At 44.5% G+C, this 19,610-nt stretch overlaps 1 protein-coding gene and 1 long non-coding RNA gene across 4 annotated transcripts in view; one reads left to right on the plus strand and one right to left on the minus strand.

The window, feature by feature from the left end:
• The window catches only part of LOC117522911 (arginyl-tRNA--protein transferase 1), a 243,334-nt gene that overhangs the window by 145,868 nt on the left and 77,856 nt on the right, over nt 1-19,610 (minus strand). The gene's annotated exons all lie outside the window — the stretch shown is intronic.
• Nucleotides 1,264-17,716, plus strand: LOC117522913. Its single transcript, XR_004564369.1, has 3 exons — nt 1,264-2,274; nt 6,389-6,393; nt 17,703-17,716. It is a non-coding gene; the product is annotated as an uncharacterized LOC117522913 (long non-coding RNA).

Genomic DNA, 19,610 nt, shown 5'->3' on the forward strand with positions numbered 1-19,610 from the left:
TTGCCCAGAAGATGTATTTTAGGTGTCATAGCCACACAGTATACACAAATTAAGGGCCCCTTCACACATAATATGAATAAGTACAAATCAGGGTGAATCAACTTGTATGAGCGAACCACAAAAACATTGAGCAGATGTCAGAAGGGACACGTGGTCGGGCAGGAGTGAACGATTCCGCTGTGACGGGTTTTGTGCACGCTCATGCACGAAACCGTTGCAGCGGGAACACAGTGAGAGCAGCTGGAGCATGTGGAACAATGCGCAGCTGCTGTGGCAAAAATGCATGCCACCCGTGGGATTCAAACCTGCAATTTACAAAAGCTCTGATTGCCAGACAGAAACATTACCACTGCGCTACCATCGCTGTCCCATAAAAGGTATGTGAAATGACTGAAACCAACAAGGAGATAAACGTATTTTAAAAAAGATAAAAACCACACACCATAAAAGCACAGCATTTTATTGAATCCCTCTTATCGAGCGAACAATACAAGTATGAACTGTCTGTTCCTCTGTAGATGACCCATGGTCACAGACGTACACTCATGACATGACATGAATGAACCATTGCGCTCTTATGTCCACATCTGCAGAACCCGGCGTGTCCGGCCTGACACGCATGGCCTATGAACAGCGCGCCACAGGACAAACACCTCGTCATGTGGAACAGAGCTCACGTGGGTGATGTGACATTCAGATCGCCCGCTGGGTGTTATGATGTGACGGTCTGTTTCACCTGGGGCAGCCTGTCAATGTGCACGCCGCTTCAACCAGTCCCAACAGCGATACGTTTTTATGTATGTCCACGTGAGGACAGCAAGCAGACACATGCATGTCACAGTGGACAGTTGTTAGGTCATGTCCATCCAAACACGGTATGTGTTCCCCAGTTGGGACGTCCAGAGTTCTCCACAGCTGCTGCTGTTGCGGCCACACCTCATGTCAGTTCAGCGCACACACCAATGTGTCACTGTGCAATGAGCCCGTCATTTGTTGCCGTCAGTGAGTCTCTAGTCAGCAGCTGGGAGGCAGCTCCCTGTGCTGTGTGCGCTCTGACATGGCTGGCCGCTCCAGCTGTATCAGCAGTTCATGCAAGTGCGCACAGCACTTTTCCACACTTTATGTTATAGCCTCATTCCAAAATGGATGAAATTCATTTAGTTCCTCAAAATTCTACACAAAATACCTTATAATGACCATGTGAAAAAAAGGTTTTTTTTTTTGTTTTGTTTTTTTAACAAAAACAAATAAATCACATGTAGATAAGTATTCACAGCCTTTGCCATGAAGCTTAAAATTGATCTTGAGAGGTTTCGACACTTATTTGGAGTCCATCTGGGGTAAATTCAGTTGACTGGACATGATTTGGAAAGACACACACCTGACTACATATAAGGTCCCACAGTTGACACTCAGAGCACAAACCAAGCATGAAGTTGAAAGAATTGTCTGTAGACCTCAGAGACGGAATTGTCTCAAGGTGCAAATCTGGGGAAGGGAACAGAAACATTTCAGCTGCTTTGAACGTCTCAATGAGCGCATTGACCTCCATAATCTTTAAATGGAAGAAGTTCAGATCCACCAGGACTCTTCCTAGGGCTGGCTGCCCGTGTACACTGAGCGATCAGGTGAGAAGGGCCTTAGTCAGGGAGGTGACCAAGAACCTGATGGTCACTCTGTCAGAGCTCCAGCATTCCTCTATGGAGAGAGGAGAACCTTCCAGAAGGACAACCATCTCTGCAGCAATCCACCAATCAGGCCTGTATGGCAGAGTGGCCAGAAAGTATTTTCCTCAAAAATCATGTCTTAAAAAAGGAGGGTTTCATCTTATGTTCAGACAAACACAATAACTAAAAATAAATGGCTCACAAAACACTAAATCATAACTACAGTGTTTTCCGGAGTATAACTTGCATTTTTATTTTTTACTACTTTGGGAGACCCTGCAGTTTATACTCAGGTGCAACCTACATAATGATAATTCCAGCAACTATTTATATCAGACTTGCACATGAATCAAAGGATTAAACAAATAAACTTTAAAAATAAAAGAATAATTGCCAATAAGACGTACCATCTCAGCATCTTGATATGCTACACCTGTGAGGTGGGACGGATTATCTCAGCAAAGGAGAAGTGCTCACAAACACAGATTTAGACAGATTTGTGAACAATATTTCAGAGAAGTAGGTCTTTGTGTATAAAGAAAATGTTTCAGATATTTGAGCTCAGCTCATGAAAAAATGGGAACAAAAACAGAAGTGTTGCATTTATGTTTTTGTTCATTATTTACCTATTTATTTATCAGCCTGACGTACAGTAAAAATTGATGGTACAGTTCAAAATAATAGCAGCGTGTTTAAAAAAAAGTGAGTAAAGCTCAAAATCCTTATAAAAGCTGTTATTTACATACATACAAATGCACTGTGAACACCACACATTCCATTCCAAATCAAAACATGAAGAAAATGCGTCCTTTTTTTTACTTTACATAAAGTGAACAAAAAGGAATAAGACTGTTCACAACTAGCAGTGACTGCATTTTTCTTTACAAACTCAAACATTTACTGTATAAACTGAAAAATGCTTGAAGATTTATCTTTCCTTTGAATCACTGGACTAATATTTACTTGTATAACCACTGTTTCTGAGAACTGCTTCACATCTGTGTTGCATGGAGTCGACCAACTTCTGGCACCTGTGAACAGGTTTTCCAGCCTGGGACCATTGGACTACATTCCACAGTTCCTCTGCATTTCATGTTTTTTCCTCAGAAACAGTATTTTTTATGTCACCCCACAAGGTTTCCATTGGAGTACGGTGTTGGGATTGGACTGGCCACTCTATAACGTTAATCTTGTTGACGCTCGCTTGCTGGTGTGTTTGGGGTAGTTATCTATTCCCATGTAGTTTCTCATGTACACTTATCTGATGGTTGCTTTTTAGTTCTCATGTTCTGTTCATAGTACTTATTATTCTGCCATCGCTTTCTGTTTGCTCCTTGAGCTCTGTTCTCCCTCATTCCATTTGTTCCCTGCCATTGTCTGTGTTTTTCACTTTGATTCTTTCTGCTTTGGGTTTCTATTCACTCAAGGTCTTGGCATCTGTTCATGTATCTGTTTTTTCATGACTCCAAGTTGTGTTGTCTCCACCTCACTATCTTGCACAGTGCACAACCTTTGTTCTCCAGCCACGCCCCTTTCTAGATCATTCTCGCCACAGGTGCAGCTTGTTTGCCAATCACTTCCTGTTCTATTTAAGTCCTTTTTGTTCACCTCCTCACTGCCAGTTCATTGCACCTCACCATCTCTGTCACAGCTTTTTTTTTTTTGCCTTTGCCTGATTGCCAGCCTGTGTTAGACCCTGCTTTGTTTTTTGGACCTAGCCTTTGTCTTGCCCTCTGATCACTGAGACACTGTGTTTTGTGAACTTTGCTTGTTGAATGACCACACCCAAGCCTGTCAATTATCTGTACCATTGCCATGCCAACTGCCTCTCTGTGTACCGTACCTTGATCAGTGATTTTTGGATAAAGCCTTTTTCTTATACATCTATGTCTGTTTGTCCTGCAGTTGTGTCCAGCCACCCAGTGTCTGCAGCTTTGACACAAACACACAAGGGCAAAAACATTACCCCCTTCAAGTTCATTGGTGGATGTAAAAATGTAGACACTGCTATTTTTTTGAACAGCCTTATATTCCTTTTTCTTTACGTTCCATAAAGTAATGACAAATTTGATGATTTGGAAATAAGAGCTATTGTCAGGAGTCTGAGCTTTACTCACTTTTTTAAACACATTCCTCTTATTTTGAAGAACTGTACATTCCTACGGGCACTGTAGCAGGTTCACAACACCAAGACACCAATTTGGTGGATTTGATAACCCCATTATGTGCATTCCTTTCAAAACCAGAGAAAACATCCACACTCGTGTTCAGTGCACATCTGGAACTCGCTGATGTTATCACCTATATTTGTGTCTTCCCTTTTATCACATTCAAAGAATGTAAATAAACAATTACTCTCATCATCTTGTATCAACTTCAAAGCAGCAGAGATAAATTGAACTTCACCATAGTGTAGATCAGTCACATCCTTGTTTAGATATCACCTTTGGGAGTAGAATCTATTTATTCCTGTGTCAACTCTATCTGCCATCACAGAGCTCACACACCTTCTAGAAGGACAGTCGTAGTAGATGTGCACACGCTGCAATGTTTGACATGTCACATCGACACACTGAGGACAAACAGGTTTTCAGATAGTGAAAAAAATCTGTGCACTTAATGAAGTATCTCACAGTTACATGCGATAATTGTGACAGCAGTAAAATGTTTTTAAATTCTATACTCATTCACAATTTGAGTTTATTTATCGCAACAGTCACATAAAATCTAAAAACTCCATTTTGTATAGCAAATCTCTCCTATGAAAACAGACTAAATTCTTTAACATGCTGTAGTCAAGAACATTTGAATGAAACAAGTACACAACACCCCCACCCCCAACCCCCCAGGAGTTAAGAAAAACTGAATGGCAGCATACAGATGACAGGCAGGTAAGAGTTTTACTGAAACTGAGTATTTACTGGTGAACTGGCAAGCCAATCACTGTACATCTACATTCTGCATCACCTCCCCTTGAGTATGTCAAACTGGAACTACTTTTCCTTGATGCATATCTTCACATGATGGACCACCAACATGTCATGTTTCATCAAAACCCATAAAGCGTCTGTATAGGAGCTGAGTTCATGAAGTCAGCACAATATGATGCATCAATAGGTTACCACTGCGAGACTTGAACCCCTGCGTGAAATTGTGGGATTTGACCACTTCCGGGAACAGCCTGCCACTGCATAACACAAACACAGCATCACTTCACATGGAAAGATGTGTATGGCTGCAATCACCGAAGCAGTTGCGAAAAGTGCAGGTTTTTTCGGTTCCCAGTGGAGAAGGGAAGACGAGGCAAATGACAGAGGTTGTATCTGTATGTTTTCGCGAGATTTAATGATATACTTTATGATCTCACAGTGGAGAAATTATGTTTACACTCCAATTACCTCAGACAGTAATTAGTCCACAATTATTACTTGTTTACCATAATAATGGCACACATCAGAATTAAAGACAGCACATACACATTTGACATTGTTTATGTGCACTAAATTTGAAAAAGTCTATTATCCAAATTGAGGCAAGTTGGTGAAGGTCACACAGCAACCCTGAGATGCGTTGCGGTGGGCTTGGGGGGAGTAACAGGGGCTGCAGCTAAAACTGCACCGCCCCCGCAGAAGGGGAAAGGAGGGACGTGAGCAGGGACCGGTGTGGGGGTGTTGATGGGGGATAGGGGGAGGGAATGGAGCATGCGTCAGTTCTGTGAAAAGCAGTTTATTGTCTTTGTGAATTGAGATAAGAAACAGCCAAATGATCCCCAGGCTGAAGAAATTCCTCTGGAGAAAAACAGTCCGGCAATTTTACCTTCAGGCTTGATAAGCCTGTAATGTTATGGTCTGAGTAGTGAAAAACACTTTTTAACAGGTCAACTTGAAAAACTAAATCCATCCATCTATTTTCTTCCGCTTTATCCATAGTCGGGTCGCGGGGGCAGCAGCTCAAGCAAAGCTGCCCAGACCTCCCGATCCACACACACCTCCCCCAGCTCCTCCGGGGGAACCCCAAGGCGTTCCCAAGCCAGCCGAGAGATGTAGTCCCTCCAGCGTGTCCTGGGTCTTCCCCGGGGCCTCCTCCCAATGGGACGTGCCCGGAACACCTCTCCAGCGAGGCGTCCAGGGGGCATCCAGAAAAGATGCCCGAGCCACCTCAACTGACTCCTTTCGACGTGGAGGAGCAGCGGCTCGACTCCGAGCTCCTCCCGAGTGACCGAGCTCCTCACCATATCTCTAAGGGAGCACCCAGCCACCCTGCGGAGGAAACTCATCTCGGCTGCTTGTACTCGCGACCTCGTTCTTTCGGTCATGAGCCAAATCTCATGACCATAGGTGAGGATCGGAACGTAGATCAATCGGTAAATCGAGAGCTTTGCCCTCCTACTCAGCTCTCTCTTCACCACGACGGTCTGATACAGCGACCGCATCACTGCAGATGCTGCACTGATCCGTCTGTCGATATCACGCTCCAGCCATCCCTCACTCGTGAACAAGACCCTGAGATACTTAAACTCCTCCACTTGAGGCAAGGACACTTCACCGACCTGAAGAGGGCAAAGCACCTTTTTCCGGTCGAGAACCATGGCTTCGGATTTGGAGGTGCTGATTCTCATCCCGGACGCTTCACACTCGGCTGCAAACCGCCCCAGTGCACGCTGAAGGTCCTGATTTGACGAAGCCAACAGAACCACATCATCCGCAAACAGCAGAGACGAGATTCTGTGGTTCCCAAACCAGACCCCCTCTACACCCTGGCTGCGCCTAGAAATTCTGTCCATAAAAATAATGAACAGAACCGGTGACAAAGGGCAGCCCTGGCGGAGGCCAACGTGCACTGGAAACAGGTTTGACTTACTACCATCAATGTGAACCAAGCTCCTGCTGCGGTCGTACAGGGACCGGATAGCCCTTAGCAAAGGACCCCGGATCCCGTACTCCTGGAGCACCCCCCAGAGGGTGCCCCGAGGGACACGGTCGAACGCCTTCTCCAGATCCACAAAACACATGTGGACTGGTTGGGCAAACTCCCATGAACCCTTGAGCACCCGATGGAGCGTGTAGAGCTGGTCCAGTGTGCCGCGACCAGGACGAAAACCACGCTGCTCCTCCTGAATCCGAGGTTCGACCATCAGTCGAATTCTCCTCTCCAGTACTCTGGAATAGACCTTACAGGGGAGGCTGAGGAGTGTGATCCCCCCATAGTTGGAACACATCCTCCGGTCCCCCTTCTTAAACAGAGGGACAACCACCCCGGTTTGCCAATCCAGAGGCACTGTCCCCGATCGCCATGCGATGCTGCAGAGGCGTGTCAGCCAAGACAGTCCCACAACATTCAGAGACTTAAGGTACTCAGGATGAATTTCATCCACCCCAGGAGCCTTGCCACCGAGGAGCCTTCTAACCACCTCGGTGACTTCGGCCTGGGTAATGGATGAGTCCGCCTCTGAGTCCCCAGTCTCTGCTTCCTCTACGGAAGACGTGACGATGGGATTGAGGAGATCCTCGAAGTACTCCTTCCACCGCCCGACAACATCCCCAGTCAGGGTCAACAGCTCCCCACCCACACCGTAAACAGTGCTGGTGGAGAGCTGCTTCCGCCTCCTGAGGCGTCGGACAATTTGCCAGAATCTCTTCGAGGCCGACCGATAGTCCTCCTCCATGGCCTCCCCGAACTCCTCCCAGACCTGAGTTTTTGCCTCTGCGACCGCACGGGCTGCGGCACGCTTGGCCTGCCGATACCTGTCAGTTGCCTCCGGGGTCTCACCTACCAACAAAGATAAGTAGGACTCCTTCAGCTTGACGTCATCCCTTACTTCCGGCGTCCACCACCGGGTTCGGGGATTGCCGCCGCGACAGGCACCAGAGACCTTGCAACCACAGCTACGAGCGGCCGCATCGACAATGGAGGTGGAGAACATGGTCCAGTAGGACTCCATGTCTCCAACCTCCCCTGGGATCTGGGAGAAGCTCTCCCAGAGGTGGGAGTTTAAGACCTCGCTGACAGAGGGTTCTGCCAGTCGTTCCTAGCAGACCCTCACGATACGTTTGGGCCTGCCAGGTCTGACTGGCTTCCTCCCCTCCCAGCGGATCCAACTCACCACCAGGTGGTGATCGGTCGACAGCTCTGCCCCTCTCTTCACTCGAGTGTCCGAGACACATGGCCGAAGGTCAGATGATACAACTACAAAGTCGATCATCGACCTCCAGCTCAGGGTGTCCCGGTGCCACGTGCACTTATGGACACCCTTGTGCTCGAACATGGTGTTCGTGATGGATAAACTGTGACTAGCACAGAAGTCCAACAACTGAACACCACGCAGGTTCAGATCGGGGAGGCCGTGCTTCCCGATCACCCCCCTCCAGGTCTCACTGTTGCTGCCCATGTGGGCGTTGAAATCCCCCAGGAGAACAATGGAATCCCCAGTCGGAGCGCTATCTAGTACCCCTCCCAGGGACTCCAGGAAGGTCGGGTACTCTGCACTGCCGCTCGGCCCATAGGCCAAGACAACGGTGAGAGACCTGTCCCGACCCGAAGGCATAGGGACGCGACCCTCTCGTTCACTGGAGTGAACTCCAACACATGGCGACTGAGCTGGGGAGCAATAAGCAATGTGACCCCAGCTCTCCGCCTCTCCCCGTGGGCAACGCCAGAGAAATGAAGCGTCCAGCCCCTCTCCAGGAGTTGGGTACCAGAGCCCAAGCTGTGCGTGTAGGTGAGCCCGACTATCTCTAGTCGGTATCTCTCAACCTCCCGCACAAGCTCAGGCTCCTTCCCTCCCAGCGAGGTGACATTCCACATCCCAACAGCCAGGGGCTGTGAGCATGGACCGGGCCACCCACCCTCGACCGCCACCCAATCCTCTCTGCACCCGACCCCCATGGCCCCCTCTGCAGGTGGTGAACCCACAGGAGGGCAGCCCACGTCGCTCTTTCGGGCTGAGCCCGGCCGGGCCCCATGGGCTACGGCCCGACCACCTGGCGCTCGCGCGCGAGCCCCAACCCCAGGCCTGGCTCCAGGGTGGGGCCCCGGCTCCGCCATACCGGGCAATGTCTCGGTCCTTGTGTGGAGAAAAGATTATGTTGTTTTGCCCCTGTCTTAAAGTAACCCTAATGATGTACTTGTTATTATTACACTGATTGCACAACTTTGTTTTTGTAGCCACTAACGACTGGGAGTGAAGCATGCTGGGGTCATTCTGAACTGGGAGTGAAGAGCTGGGGTTATTATGTTTTTGCAAGAGGAAATACCTTTTTGATGCCTGTTGATTAAAGGAATTATGTGCGCCAGGGAGTTTGAGATGGCCACTCACCCTCCCTTCGCACACACACTAGAAAAGAGGGGGCAGAGCCATGCTCCGATAGAGTCTGCTGCGGGTTTCGTACGAACGCCCAGCCGGTTGACAAGCGCACTCTACCGAAAGGTGTTGGCTCTCCACCTTAAAGGCGTCACGGTAAGAGAGAAAGAGATATTTTATGTGCTGCAACCACTTGTGTTTGATGTAACTGCTTTTGTGGGGAATAAATATACGCCTGTTTGTTCTAGCAAAATGCAGTCTGTGTGATCATTTCTGTGTGCCGATCTGACCGAATCTTGTTTCAAAACATTTTTTGGCGTTGTCGGCAGGATACGGTGACGCTCAGACTACACACAGAAATGTCTTGTTTTAAGAGAGGAAAAAGGAGATGCGGAGGTGGCATCTCAACAGGAAGAAGTGGTCCCGGGGTGGGATGGGATTACTTTTAAAGAAATAGGCCAGCTTCTACGGAAACGTGGGGGACGCCCTGGGCCGTGGACTGGAGCGATTCCCACCGCAACGCCACCGGTTTTATGTGAGATGTTAAAACGGGTGGAGGTAAAAGAGAAAGCTCCATTGGGAGGCATTCATGAGATGATGTGGATTTGTGCAGAAGCTTGGAAGGAGCGAGTTTTAACTTCAGATACAGTTCGCTCGTCAGAATGTGCCAAGTCACAAAAAGTGACTAAATTAGAACAACAAGTAAAACAGTTGGAGGGACAGTTAAAGGAGTTTGTATGGGTAGAGGAACAACAATGCTCATTTGATATGGCAAAGGAAGCCATACAGCAGGCTGTGTCCTTAGGAAAAATGCAATCAGGACCAGTAGAACTTAAAGTGTCTGCTCTAAATGATTATGCTAATTGGAGCTTATGGCAAAAACAAAACAGGATACGAAAACCTTTAGGGTTCTGGTCGAGGAAACTCCAAGATGCAGGGATGCGTTATACGCCCTTTGAAAAACAGCTTTTAGCATGTTATTGGGCGTTAATTGAAACTGAATCACAAACAGTAGGACATGAAGTAATGATGAGGACACATATACCAATTTTGGCATGGGTGATGAGTAATCCCACCACTCACCGAATAGGGACAGCTCAGGAGGCTAGTGTAATAAAATGGAAGTGGTATTTATCAGAGCGAGTAAAACCAGGTGAAAAGGGGGTTTCATTGCTGCATGAACAAGTAGCTGATGCTCCTGAGGAAGATGAGGTACCTTTTGAAGTTCAACCATTAGAGGAATCTCCTTTGAAAGCGGGAAAAAGATGGGATGATTTGTCAGATGATGAGAGAAGTCGAGCATGGTTTACGGATGGTTCTTGTCAATATCAAGCAGGAAAAAGGCGATGGAAAGCAGGAGCTTTCAACCCACAATTAGGTCAATCTTTAGAAGAATTAGGAGAAGGAAAAAGTAGTCAGTGGGCGGAGTTGAAGGCTGTGCATATGGTGATCATGCAGGTAGGAGAAAAAGGAGTTAAGCCAAGTTCCCCTCCCATTGAGGAGGAAGAGGAGGAGGATTCTGATGATGATATGGTGCACATAGCTGCTATGCGCAAGGCCAAGAAAGATAGAAAGAAAGGAAAGAATAAGGGAAGGCGTTCCCGGAGTCTTGATTGTTATGATGAGGATTAGGAAAATGGTCAAGCTCTTGTGGCCCGCCGAGACATAACACAATGGTCCACAAGTGATATTAGGCCCTATGTTCGATTGGAAATTTATTGGATTAAATCAGTTCAAGTTACTTCGGCTTTAGTGGACACAGGAGCGGAGGCCTCATTAATTCATGGCAATCCAGAAAAAATTCAGGGACCAGCTCAGACCAGTACAGGTTCAAACTGATAATGGTACTCATTTTACGGGGAATAAAGTAAAAGAGTGGGCCAAAGAACATCATGTTGAATGGATTTATCATATTCCCTATTACCCGCAAGCGGCGGGACTAGTAGAACGAATGAATGGGCTCCTTAAAGAGACCCTATTGAAGCTGTCAAAAGATCGCACAATGCGACAATGGAAACAGGATTTGACTACTGCAGTGGATCAGTTAAACAATCGACCTATAGGGTCCGGATCCACACCATTGATAAGGATGATTTCAGGAGAAATGATAGAGCATACTACTGACAGCATCAAAATGTGGAAAATTGATCCACAAGCGGAATTACCTGTCAGAGCAACTCCAGGCTCAGCAGGACTGGATTTGAGAACATTGGCAACTGTTACATTGGTACCTGACCAAAAAAAGTGGTAAAAACAGGACTAGGTTTACAGTGTCCAAAAGGGACATATGGGCATGTCCTGCCACGTAGTGGTCTATCACTCAAAGGGCTAACTATTCAAGCCGGAGTGATAGATGCAGATTATCAAGGTGAAATTGGAGTGGTTTGTAGATTGTTTGGAGAACAACCCCTGATATTGAACAAAGGGGACAAAATTGCTCAATTAATAATTAAACCCTGTGAAATGGGGTTGGTACAGGAGATACCAAAACCCGTAGTAATAACTACACGAGGAACACAAGGTTTTGGTTCCTCAGATCAAGCAGGTGCCAAAGTTTGGGTTAAACAACCTAACGGACCGCCTAAAGCGGCAGAAATTATAGCTCAAGGGAATGATGCAACTGTTAGTATACTCTATCAAGGTGAAGAAAAATGGGTAAATGTGCCCATATCAAAGTGTTATGTAAGAGAAGATTAATCATTGTCATTCTACGATTAGTTCTCTTGTTTAATTTAGATCCAAATGCCCTGGTGGGAGCTGTTGATCGGGAAACCAAGGAACACAAGAGGCGGACGTCGTCATGGCAACCGGTGGAGGCCTCGTGACTGGAGGTGTCGGCTGCTGGGTCATACTCCTCCTTGTAGGTGGTGCCATGGTCTCCAGCTGCTGGGGAATGACTGAAGGACATCCATTAACAGAACAGACTACAGTGACCCTTTCCTGGAAAAATTACACACAAAAGAGAACACAAGATAATTTTGTATGTGAACCCAATAACAAATGTACCTTTGGCAATATAAGTAGCGATTGTACCATTTATGGATGTAGACAATGTTATAAAAAACTGAATATACCTGTAATAACTAAAGGGTGTAAGATAATTATTAATTCATCAGTGCATGTGTGTATATATAATCAAACGGCTGATAAATGTGAAGGTACACAAAACGGTACACAATGGAATATTACTGCAGAATCTAATATATGGATAGCAAATGGCACTGTCATAAACAATAGGACATCTTGGGGATACCCAATTTGGGTACTACCAAAAGAGGCTAAGGCAACACAAACCCAGGTTGCACCTTTAATTGATACCTACACCTATTTGGCACAAGCAACTGTGAAAACAAAGGTATATTGGCAAGTTACCTTTCCAAAAATTCCAATTTGCAGAAGACGTCGAAGGGCGTGGTATGACACTCTATTAGGAGGAACAGGAACTGTCTTAGGAGTATCAAACACAGTTGATAATGAAGTGACCAGAACAATGTTATCAAACACAGGGAAATATTCGTCTCAAGTAATCCATCAGGTAGGAGAATGGATGCCTAAAGCCTTAGTAGGGCAAGTACAAAATACTAATTTGTGGCAAAAGAATTTCAAATGGCAATTGGCATTATGGAATGAAACATTTAATGTCTTCCAAAATTTATCTCATATGGGAAATTGGACAGCATGTGCTATACAAACTCTTCATGCTGAAGCTCAAAGAGAAAGATTTCAGCGTATAGTTACCACAGGGAACTATCATGATTGGAAATGGATTTGGAATATAACTGATACCTTATGGTTAAAGTTACATCCAGAATTTACACAGTGTAATAAACAGTATGTACTGGACACTGGACCCAGTACAATGTGACACAACCAAAGGTTGTTTGTAAATATCAAGTGTTACCGGTAATTACGACTAATGGCTATTGGTTCTTGCATATGGATGGAGAGTGGTTAGAACCAAAAACTAATACGACTTTTGATACCAAAATGTGTGATACCACAGATAAAGGTATGGCCTGTGTGCTGCAAATGGGATATGCCAATCCATGTCTAACCGACTCAGAGGTTGTACTTTGTGATTGGACCAGGGAAACACCAAGAGAAATGTTGTGGCAAATTGGCCCATATGCTCTGTGTGTTGCAACAATGAGAAACAATTCACAAGTACCTTCGGTTCCGTTTACTGGCTGCCTGAACAATGTGCACTTATGGCATTGGGGAAACCGGACATATCGTTTGACTAATTATTCTGTATCGAGTCGGCTGACTTCGGTACAATGGGATGTATTGCATTCCCCATGGAGTCTTTCCCTGGAGCGTTTCAAATGCGCATTGGAACAATCTACGGAAATTCAGCAATTAATAGAGTCACATACGTCCAACATCTCCAGTCTCATGGTGTCTACATTGATAGCTAGTGACCGGGTAAAACATGTGGCAAAATTAGTACAGCAAGCATCAGCACATCATTGGTGGGATATCTTTTCAGGGATGTCTGTCACTGCCAGGAGTACCTTAGTGCCACCTTTGACAATATTAATTATAGCAATATGTGTGATGACTTTTTGTAACATTTTTACATGTATCTATGTTATACGTTTAAGGCGAGAGGTGGAATGGGTAATATTTCAACGAATGAGATGAAATTAACTTTGTTAATTCATGATCCTTTTGGAGTGAACAAATACAATGTCATTAGACCCCACAACATCGGGTTTTGTATATGAGTATATTGTTTGGAACAGGTATAATCAAGACTATATTACTCAAAATTTTGTTTGTGAATCACTAGAAGAAATGTGGGAAATGCTATGGCAGGTCCAGCATTACCTGAATCTGCTAGTGGTTACATAAATTGACTGGTGCAAAACACCAAGAGTGGAATGTGTGGAGAAAAGATTATGTTGTTTTGCCCCTGTCTTAAAGTAACCCTAATGATGTACTTGTTATTATTACACTGATTGCACAACTTTGTTTTTGTAGCCACTAACGACTGGGAGTGAAGCATGCTGGGGTCATTCTGAACTGGGAGTAAAGAGCTGGGGTTATTATGTTTTTGCAAGAGGAAATACCTTTTTGATGCCTGTTGATTAAAGGAATTATGTGCGCCAGGGAGTTTGAGATGGCCACTCACCCTCCCTTCGCACACACACTAGAAAAGAGGGGGCAGAGCCATGCTCCGATAGAGTCTGCTGCGGGTTTCGTACGAACGCCCAGCCGGTTGACAAGCGCACTCTACCGAAAGGTGTTGGCTCTCCACCTTAAAGGCGTCACGGTAAGAGAGAAAGAGATATTTTATGTGCTGCAACCACTTGTGTTTGATGTAACTGCTTTTGTGGGGAATAAATATACGCCTGTTTGTTCTAGCAAAATGCAGTCTGTGTGATCATTTCTGTGTGCCGATCTGACCGAACCTTGTTTCAAAACAGTCCTTGATTTTTTTTACTGGTCATGGAGGTTCTGAACTGCCCTTAGCCTGACCTGTCACCTAGGACCTGTTTGCCTTGGGAGACCCTACAGGGGGCACAAAGCCCCCGACAACATAGCTCCTAGGATCATTCGGATAAGCAAACTCCCCCACCACGATAAGATGGCAGCTACAGGGGGAAAACAACTAAATCCCAATTATGAATATTTACCGGCCTCTGAAATCTTCAACTTCAACTGCAAGGCACACATCTGCTCCAAGATGTCATCCAATTTGCGTCTGAGTTCAAGAGTCATCGTAGTCTGAGAATGCACTGCCTTGCCAACCTCGTTAATCATGACGGACAAACGAGGGGCCGTGGTTCTTGATGCCGTCGTCTTGCCAATTTTCCGGTAGATCAGGGCAGCACATAAGCCCAAAAGTACCAGCCCTGCTACCATGAGACCAAAAATGAATAAATTCTCGACGTCCTCAATGGAGAAAGGCACCAAGCATGCCACACACCAGGAACTCCAGGAGTCGAGGACATAGCCCGCAGGATACGTTCCATCTGGGCAGGTAGCATCCCCAGGTCCTGACCTTCTTGTAGAAAAAAATGGTGTCAATAGCGTTCAGAGACCAGCTGATCAATTCCATGGTTAATCCAATAGTAGTCCAATAGATCCAGAATCTAATATAATTTGAGGAATTCACAGTGTGGTGAAGTAGGGACTTGAAGGTTAAAGCAGAGAACAGAGATAAGGGAATGTGGAGGAGATGCGACTGCCCTTGTCGGAGTCCCAAGCTGAATAATGGTAACGATAATAATGATGATGATAATGATATTAATGTGAATAATGATAACAGGGCTGTCCCCGAAAATGGGATTATTGCATTACATGTGCTTTAATTTAACCCCTTTATCGCCTACCCTCAAACGAGACTACGCTGCCATATTAAAGACAAAATTCCAAAAATCTCTTCTTTTCAATCCCCGACCAGAATTATTTCCCTTCCTGCACATCTTCATGGGAGGTATAATCAATTAACAACAACCCTCTGCAAGTAATAATGCCTTTACATAATTACTGTTTTCTAAAATCCGTGTGCCAAATGCTTCACTTTCCATGACAAATGTAAATAGGTTAAACAGGTTTCATAGACAATGATTTCATTCATGCAAAGAAACTCTTATCAAGTTTTCCAACTGTGTAATCATGGCAGTAAATGTAATTTTCCACTCCTAAACTCTGAAATGACTACTGCCCTGCCAGTTGACAAATTAGTAACAGCAAAGCCTCCCAGTGCGCATCACTGCTCAAGGGCACAAATGAAACATTTGTTTAAAACTAACAAACTGCCATATGGTTTACTAACAGAACATCTGTAGTTAGATGACATCATTTAGAGGCTTTGACAAGATGTTGGCTGCTGTGTCTGGAAATGAGAATCTCCAATTAACCTTCTACTAAGATGCTACATTATTTGATTAGTAAAGTTTTATGTGTAACAGCATTAGTTGATGATGTGCATGTTTAACCAACAGGATGTAAAACCTTTATAAGTAAAACAAAGTACAGATTCAAGACATGGTACAAATATCCATAACATGCGCAAAGAAGGATGGACAAATTCCCTAAACCCTTTCAGGGCTCAAAGGGTTAAATGGCACAAAAATGGTTGTTTTTGCCCATCTTTCTGGTCGGCAACACACCGACTTGGCAACTTCACAGTACACTGGCACACCTTGGTATAACGCTTTGCCCCCAAGCCGACAACTTTAGTGGGACTTCAAGCTTAACTGCATGAGGTTTATGCACTGAGGAGCATACACATTCAGTTTGTAATATCAGTGTGATAAAGACAAAAGATGTTAGACCAGAATTACTGTCCCCTCATGCAGCTACACATGATCAGTTACCATTGTAACCACTGACTCATGGACAGGGGGATGGATGGACAGACAGGGCGATTCCCCTAGTGAGGAGTATCTGGGTTTGTGACAGTCCTGGTTCAAGGGTAAAATCCAGGCTTTCAATGAACTCTCAGCCATCAGAAGTGTATCTGTATGCTGTGAAAGTGTTGAATTTGCACAGACATTCATGTGTCCATGTTGTCAACCTCTGAAACACAGATAGATGTGGTGACAGCTGGACAGAGATGTTTAGTGATGCTGACACATTTGCAGGAGAATGAAGGTCCAAGTCTTTTGGATTTTAGTGCTTTCTTATGACATGGTTAAGAGAATTTGTTGCCAGCCAGTGACATAAGGCAACAACTGGATGCCTTTGGAACTAGCACTCCTCTGAGATCCCTTGGATACCGTTGGAATGACTGTGTCAAACAAATGGTTGCTTAGAGAGACTCATAGGAGGAGCATCACTTCCATTGTCAGGGAAGGTTAACTACCGCATTCTGACCATGTGGCATGGTTCTCTGGATATGATCTGGCAAGCAGTTGCTTTAATGTTGAGGACACCAGTGTCTGAAGAAAAAAAAAAGGGACATCCATCTTTCATCTTGCTGTGGCAGGTAGATGGTTACTTCTCAGAGGTGATGATGAAATGGTGATGTGCCTATGTGGTTGCCATCCATGAGCCAAGATTGTTCCACAGTGGAGGGTATGGTGCAACATGTTCCCAGACAATGAGGACCTTAGTAACATTTTAATTTCATTTTTACATTGTGCACATGTACACATCAATGTGTCTGGGTGCAAAATGTTGGTTTGGAAACTCCTCCCTCCCTCCTTCATTTAACTGTTGGAAATCATACTCGGCTGACCCTGCTCAACTGGGTGAGGCAGTTCTCCTGGGGCCTGGCAGGGTCAATCCTTCTCTACCTACCGACAAAGAACAGAGCAAAGAGCCCTGCCAGGTTGACACAGATGCACAGACAGACAAACTCATTCATAGAAACACACCATGAACACGGTGGTGCGACTAAGTTGAAGGTACACCAAGTTCTAAAGCAAAGCAGCAAAAAAAATATATCACTTACACTTGTAGTCGTGGTCAGAATTATTGGTGTCCCTGAATTTTAAGTATATAATATTATGTTATGTTCAGGGAAAAACTGCAAGGGAACCAAGTATTTAAATCATAACAGTAAAGATAAGACCCTTTGGCTGCAAAGCTTGTTTGCGCTCGGGGTCACCACAGCAAATCTGAGGTGGATCTATGTGTTGAATTGGCACAAGTTTTACACCGGATGCCCGTCCTCATTACATGGAGAAATGGGTGGGGAGGGCAGGAGTGGGGTTTGAACTGGGAACCTTCTGCACTGAAACCAAGTGCATTGATCACTTAGCCACCATACAGTGGCTAAGTGATCAGTGCACTTATAGTGAAATAAGAAGTACAGACATAACATTATTGGCACTAGGAGTAAAACACTTCACTAATATGATTCAGAAAATGTTTCTAAAGTAAAAAAAAAAAATAAAAAAAATGTGACTACAACAGAGCAATATAAATATTACTACAAAAATGGATCCAACTTAAGATCTGGGTCATTCCATGAAAAGGAGAGCCAAAATGTGACATGAAGGTTCATTTCTGAAAGTAAATATTTCAGAGAAACAATTCTACACTGGTTGTTAGTTAAAATTTGATACATGTAGAAAAGCAAGCTCTCATGTGAGACATAAGCACGGTGCAGAATGTACAGTAAATAGCATCCAATTATGCAATAAAATCATTAAAAAAACAACAGAAGTATTAACTTGTAAAACTCACACTGTGGTTAAAATAAGTTAGCAGTTTACCAATTTACAAACATAAATCAAGCACAAAAGTCGTTAGCATTTGAAAGTAACTCTGTTCAAATGTATGACAATGCGTATCTGCATGTTGGAATACACCCACCTCAAGCATCTGCCCACCCAATTTTTAATGAAAGTTGACAAAACAGCCATACTATATTAAATACATTTCATGACCCCAACAAATTTATAAAGGTTTTCACTTCAGCGTCTTTCCTGTAACACCACCATCAGCCTGTGCTGGTCTTTCCCAAGTTCCTTAAATGTACCAGGTGACCCGGAATACAGAGGAATGGTCTATTTGAAGAGTTTCAGTCAGGTTTTAGAATTCATCATAGTACAGAAACAGCATTAGTGAAGGTTACAAATGATCTTCTTATGGCCTCGGACAGTGGACTCATCTCTGTGCTTGTTCTGTTAGACCTCAGTGCTGCTTTTGATACTGTTGACCACAAAATTTTATTACAGAGATTAGAGCATGCCATAGGTATTAAAGGCACTGCGCTGCGGTGGTTTGAATCATATTTGTCTAATAGATTACAATTTGTTCATGTAAATGGGGAATCTTCTTCACAGACTAAAGTTAATTATGGAGTTCCACAAGGTTCTGTGCTAGGACCAATTTTATTCACTTTATACATGCTTCCCTTAGGCAGTATTATTAGACGGTATTGCTTAAATTTTCATTGTTACGCAGATGATACCCAGCTTTATCTATCCATGAAGCCAGAGGACACACACCAATTAGCTAAACTGCAGGATTGTCTTACAGACATAAAGACATGGATGACCTCTAATTTCCTGCTTTTAAACTCAGATAAAACTGAAGTTATTGTACTTGGCCCCACAAATCTTAGAAACATGGTGTCTAACCAGATCCTTACTGTGGATGGCATTACCCTGACCTCTAGTAATACTGTGAGAAATCTTGGAGTCATTTTTGATCAGGATATGTCATTCAAAGCGCATATTAAACAAATATGTAGGACTGCTTTTTTGCATTTACGCAATATCTCTAAAATCAGAAAGGTCTTGTCTCAGAGTGATGCTGAAAAACTAATTCATGCATTTATTTCCTCTAGGCTGGACTATTGTAATTCATTATTATCAGGTTGTCCTAAAAGTTCCCTAAAAAGCCTTCAGTTAATTCAAAATGCTGCAGCTAGAGTACTGACGGGGACTGGAAGGAGAGAGCATATCTCACCCATATTGGCCTCTCTTCATTGGCTTCCTGTTAATTCTAGAATAGAATTTAAAATTCTTCTTCTTACTTATAAGGTTTTGAATAATCAGGTCCCATCTTATCTTAGGGACCTCGTAGTACCATATCACCCCAATAGAGCGCTTCGCTCTCAGACTGCAGGCTTACTTGTAGTTCCTAGGGTTTGTAAGAGTAGAATGGGAGGCAGAGCCTTCAGCTTTCAGGCTCCTCTTCTGTGGAACCAGCTCCCAATTCAGATCAGGGAGACAGAC

The sequence above is a fragment of the Thalassophryne amazonica genome, chromosome 13 (assembly GCF_902500255.1).
Source record: "Thalassophryne amazonica chromosome 13, fThaAma1.1, whole genome shotgun sequence".
NCBI classification, from domain to species: Eukaryota; Metazoa; Chordata; class Actinopteri; order Batrachoidiformes; family Batrachoididae; genus Thalassophryne; species Thalassophryne amazonica.